We start from the raw sequence: 6,011 nt of genomic DNA, 5'->3' as shown, positions 1-6,011 counted from the left end.
TTTGAACCTGCAACCTGGGCATGTGCCCTGACTGGGAATCGAACCAGCAGCCTTTCAGTGCATGGGACAGTGCTCAACCAACTGAGCCACACTGGCTAGGGCCAGATGTCTTTTAAACTATCCTGGTTATTTTTTTTTTCTTTTTGCTCTTTAGATTGTGTGTTTAATGCTACCTTGTCTTTCAGATCACTGATTCGTTCTTCTGCATCACCTAATCTGCTATTGATTGTATCTAATATAGTCCTCATTTCCAATATTATAGTCTTCATTTCTGACTGGTTCTTTTTTATAGTTTCTATCTCTTTCTGGAAATTCTCACTGAGTTCCTTTATTCTTCCCCTAAGTTCATTGAGCATTCTTATAACCAGTGTTTTGAACTCTGTATCTAGTAGAGTGATTGCCTCCAATTTGTTTATATTTTTTTCTGGAGTTTTGTCTTGTTCTTTCATTTGGAACATAATTCTCTGTCTCCTCATTTTGGCTGCCTCCCTGTGTTTGTTTTTATGTATTATGCAGATCTGCTTTATCTCCCAGTCTTGGCAGAGTAGCCTTATGTAGTAGGTGTTCTGTGCTGCCCAGCAGTACTATCTCCCTGTCACCTGAGTGGGGTGCTCCAAGGGTGTTCTTTGTATCATTATGTATACCCTCCTGTTGTAGTTGAACCTTGATTATTGGTGGCACTTCAGTGGTTGGGATTGACCTTCAGGCTGACTGGCTGTGAGGACTGGCCATGACTACAGTGGACAAGGTATTGTGAGGGGACTGACCCTCTGGTGCAGGATTCACTTTAATGGGAATCTGGTGCCTGCCTAGTCTGATATTTGGGTGTGTCCTTTGTGGAGTTGCTTGTGTGGTGCTCTATTGTGGTCTGAAGCTGACTATTTTTGTTGCTCTTGGGTGCTTCCTCGAAGGGTCTCTGGTAAAGGCCAGTGTCATCTGCTGCCTATGCCCTAATGGGAGCTACAATGTGATCTGCAATTGGTAGCTATCTCTGCTGGGCTTTTAGGCATCTGGGAGAGGCTAATCTGCAAACTGAGGCTGGCTGTTACTAGTTGAACTGTGACTGCTTAGAAAGGTGTATGGGGGGCAACCAGTCTAGCTGATGGTTGTTTGGGAATTTTGGACTCCTGGTTAAGTTTAGGAAAGCTTGCACCTTGAACCAAATCTGGCTTTTTATGTGGACAAGCCACTAAAAGAGGTTCAGGTGGACATATGATTTGTGAGGGTAGGATCTCAGGGAATCACTAGGGAGGGGCAAACAGTGTTTGCCATTTTTATAAAGCATGCAGATTTGGTGCTCACCTTTGATGGCAGATTGCATAGGGGGCAGGGCTCAATAAAAGAATGATGGTGCTTGCTTGCCTGCACTTCTGACTTGGAGAAAGCTGCCCTGACCTCTACATCTGCAGCCCTTGTATTGAAATTAGTCAATTCAGTTACTCTCCATATGTCCCTGGAACTTTTTGAGCTCCTGACCCAGCACCTTAGTTCTGAGTGGGTGAGTTTGTGCATGGTCCCTTTAAGACCATTGTCTTTCTTGGACACAAACCGCCCTGGATTTCACAACCAGATGTTATGGAGGCCCAGTACACTACCTCAAATGCCACTTCACCCAAGTTAATTTTAACTTCTGCCCCCCCCCCCCCAGCTCAGTTTAAATGTCATCTACTCCAAAATATTTTCCCTGAGTACTATCTGCCAAATCTAAAATAGATGCTCTTTTGTGTTCATAGAATTCTAGGCATATGTCTGCCATTTCACTTAACTATAATGTACTGTACTCTGTGAATTTTATTTAATTTTTCTTTCTTCTCTACTAAACTGAAGTCTTTCTCTACAAAACTCTCTATCTTTTATATCTTTATATTACCTTATATCTTTAGTGCCTAGAATGATGTTGTACACACAGTACATGCACAAACTTGTTGCTTGTTGTTGTTGTTTTGTTGTTGTTGCTCATACTTTTGAGGAAAAGAATGAGTGGGTGATATTTTATTATGAATTCCTGGGCCAAATAACATTCATCCCTAGTCAGAATAATGTTCAGATAAACTGTTCTTTCTCGAGAATGTAGTTTTTGTTATCATAGTTGTTTATCGATTGAGAGGATTCTGCTTTTAGTGGGACTTGGACTTGTGTGAGGTGAACAGAAAAAGAATAATTGTGCTGTCGCCCAGCCAGCGTGGCTCAGTGGTTGAGTGTCAACCTATGAACCATAAGATCATGGTTTGATTCCCCGTCAGGTCACATGCCCAGGTTGCAGGTTCGATTCCCAGTGTGAGGCAGCTGATCAGTGATTCTCTCTCATCATTGATGTTTCTCTCTCTCCCTCTCTTTTCCTCTCTGAAAATAATACAAATATATTTCGAAAAAAGAATAATTATGCTGTTATACATGCCATCTCAGTTTTTCAATCTTGCTTCAATGGGCTATTGCAAGGTTGTGACATTGTTACAAGTGGGACAGGGATTGGAAGGAAAGGACAATGAAACTTTTCCTACAGCAATTTTTTAATATTGCCCTGGGAGAGCATACAATAGAGCTGAAGATAATTTGAAGAGACTGTTGTGTCCAGGCCTTCTGTTTTCAAGGTGATGAATTTTGAAGCATTCATGACAAATGGTCACTCAAGAATATCCAATGTGGATGGGGAGAAAAAGTATAAAGAATATGTGTAAATGTCCAAAAATTATGTATGCCAAGTAGTCTACAAGTGTACTTCAGGTGCAACTCTACATTATAAAACCCTACTTTCTTATGGCTTTCTATTAACAGATGGGGGCGTTCATTCCTCAGAGAACAGAGTAGTTTTCCTATTGTGGAGTCAAAGAAATGATGGAATTAGAAAGCAAAGAAGGACTCCAGAATTGGCTCTTAGGATCTGGGTTAAAGGAGTGAGCCAGCTATCTTGGGAAAGACCCATATCAGATAGATCACTGCTTCAAGCTGCTTAATTATTAAGCTTGAATTCTGTAACTAACCGATAAATACAATATATGAAGCCTGAGGTTGGAACATAGTGTTATAAAATGATTTTTCATTCTTAGGGGAGTATTGTAGAGAGGTAGTCTACATGGCAGTTAGATACATGGACTTGGTAGCCTGAAGTCAGGATTTGAATCCCAGCTCTGACATTTACTACTAATCTACTAGTCTTCTTCATTTCCTCATCTACAAAATAAAATTAGTAAGATATCTACTCTATAAAGTTATGATGATAATCAAAGAGGAAATGCATATGAACCTTATAGCACAGTGCTTGACATGTAAGTTCTCACTAAATGTTAGCTAGTAGTAGTAGTAGTAGTAGTGGTAGTAATATTTTAGTTAGTATTGTGATGTACTGAAGAAACAATGTTGAAGCAAAGGGGGGAAATCTTGATAATTTAAGTAAATGAAAATCTTAGTTATTTGGTAGTGGTGGTGGTGTGATGGTGGTAATGAAAAAGGCTACCAATAGTGTTAATGCCTAGAGAGCCTTCTCATAGGTACCTGGATTTTATCACATTTACAATATCAGACAACATTTGCTCATTATATAAAGACTAGGGGCTCGGTTCACGAAAATTTGTGCACAGGGGTGGGGGTGGGGGTTCCTCAGCCCAACCTGCACCCTCTCCAATCTGGGAGCCCTCAGGGAAGCCCTCTCCAATCCTGGGCTTTCTGTCTGTCTTTGCAATCATATGAGCAAATTGTCTGAGACCCCCAACCCAGTTTGGTTTGTTGCTCACAGAACAATAGAGGCATTTTTTAATCTTTGCTTCATTGATGGAGATTTCCTGGAAGTTTTAGGATATCTTCCCTTTAATTTTTCCTAGACACTCTGATTTTACTTATGTCTCTCACCTTTGCTTTCCCTCCATCCCCTACTGCAACAGTAACTTGCTCAAGGCTCACTTTGCTCTAGTGTCTAGGAGAGCCGTCTGCCACCAGAACTACGATTCCCAGCATTCCTGGTGCTCCCCGCGCTGGGAGTGACCGAGGGAGCCATGGCCCCCCAAGCCTCCGGCTCTCCTGCTCTGCTCTCCACCTGGCGACTAAGGGAGCCACGTCCCCCTAAGGGAGCGATCGAGGGAGCCACATCCCCCCAAGCTGCCAGCTCTCCCACTTCTGCTCTCTTCCTGGCGCCTGTGTATGCAAATTAACCCGCCAGCTGTGTCAGGTTAATTTGCATATTCACTTCTGATTGGCCGGTGAGCATAGCAAAGGGATGGTCAATTTACATGTTTCTCTTTTATTATATAGGATTATGGGATTTAGCTTAAAAAAATTTCCATTATCTTAATATTCTAGGTTCTGTTTCTCCTTCCAAAAATCAATACAAACCAAAACATTAACTGAAAACTCTACCTTTTGTTTCTTAATTTAAGAAATACTGCAGGTCCCACCCCCTGTACCAAATGTTGACACTTTGCCCGTGAATTAAACTAAAAAAGGAGAAAACACAAGAAGAAATAATCATGTTGTACCAGAAACAGCCTGTGTTTTCATCTGATGGGTTCATGTGTTACAAGCAAGAGAAGTTCATGAATAGTTAAGTATTTGGAATCTGACTGTTTGTTAGACTAGGAAAACTCACGTAACAGGTTTTAACCCCAGTTTGAAGGAGTTGTTAAGAACAGCTTGCTGATAATCATTTGCAGTCAAGTTAGCTATTTTCCTATTTGTAGTAAGGGTTTTCATTCAGCTTGGCACATTTAAAATTGCTTTTCAGGAATGCATTTGGGGCTTGATAACTGTATAAATGATTTTCTCAAGTAGCATTGTGATGATACCAAGTGCTCTGTATGCTTTTTATGGCTTCATCACAATTTTACATTTGAACCTGAGAGTGCTGAACTAAGCTTTCTCTTGGAGAGTCTAAACAGCTACTAGTAGTCACGGGACTATAGTAGATAAGAGTATAAGCTGAAGAGTCACACACCTGCTTATTTTATTTGGTTTATTTTTTTATTGTAGTAAAATATACATAACATAAATTTTTCCATTTTAACCATTGTAGGGATACAATCACAGTGTTGTGCAACCATCACCACTATCCATTTCCGAAATACTTTCATCCTCCCAAATTGAAACTCTGTATCCATTAAATGGTAATTCTCCACTGTCTCCTTGTCCCTAGCCCTTGCCCCCACCATTCTACCTTCTATTTCTATAAGTTGGATTATTTTAGATACCTCATATCAGTGGGATCATGGAGTATTTGTCCTTTTGTGACTGGCTTAATTTAACTTAGATATTGTTAATTTAACTTAGATATTGTCCTCAAGGTTCATCCAAGTTGTAGCATGTGTCAAAATTTCATCTCTTTTAAAGGCTGAATGTATTTATCACATTTTGTTTATTCATTCATTCATCAATGGTCACTTGGAATATTTCCACCTTTGGCTATTGTAAATCATGCTGCTATGAACATGGTGTACAAATAATATGTTTGAGTCCCTGCTTTCAATTCTTTTGGGTATCCAGAAGTGGAATTGCTGGGTCATATGGTAATTCTATTTTTAGTTACTTGATTCCTGACCAAAATGTTTTCCATAGCAGCTGCACTAGTCTACATTTCTACCAGCAATGCACAAAGGTTCTAATTTTTCCACATCCTTGCCAACAGTTATTTTCTTTTTTTATAATAGTCATCCTAATGGATGTGAAGTGGTATTTCCTTATGGTTTTGATTTAAATTTCCTTAATTAGTGGCTTTTTCTTGGACATTTGCATATATTTTTTGAAGCAATATCTATTCAAGTCTTTTGGCCATTTTATAATGGGATTGTTTTTTTTTTTTGGTTGTTAGTTATAGGAATTGTTTATATATTCTGGGTATTAACTTCTTATCAGATATATTATTTCAAATATTTTCTCCCATTACATGGGTTGCCTTTTCATTCTGTTGTCCTTTGATGCACAAAAGTTTTTAATTCTCATATAGTTCAACTTATTTTTCTTTTTTATGATTTCTTTATTGTTTAAAGTATTACATATGTCTCCTTTTTCCCCCATTCCCTCCCTGG

The sequence above is a fragment of the Myotis brandtii genome, unplaced genomic scaffold (assembly GCF_000412655.1).
Source record: "Myotis brandtii unplaced genomic scaffold, ASM41265v1 scaffold994, whole genome shotgun sequence".
NCBI classification, from domain to species: domain Eukaryota; kingdom Metazoa; phylum Chordata; class Mammalia; order Chiroptera; family Vespertilionidae; genus Myotis; species Myotis brandtii.
This window is presented reverse-complemented; position numbering follows the sequence as displayed.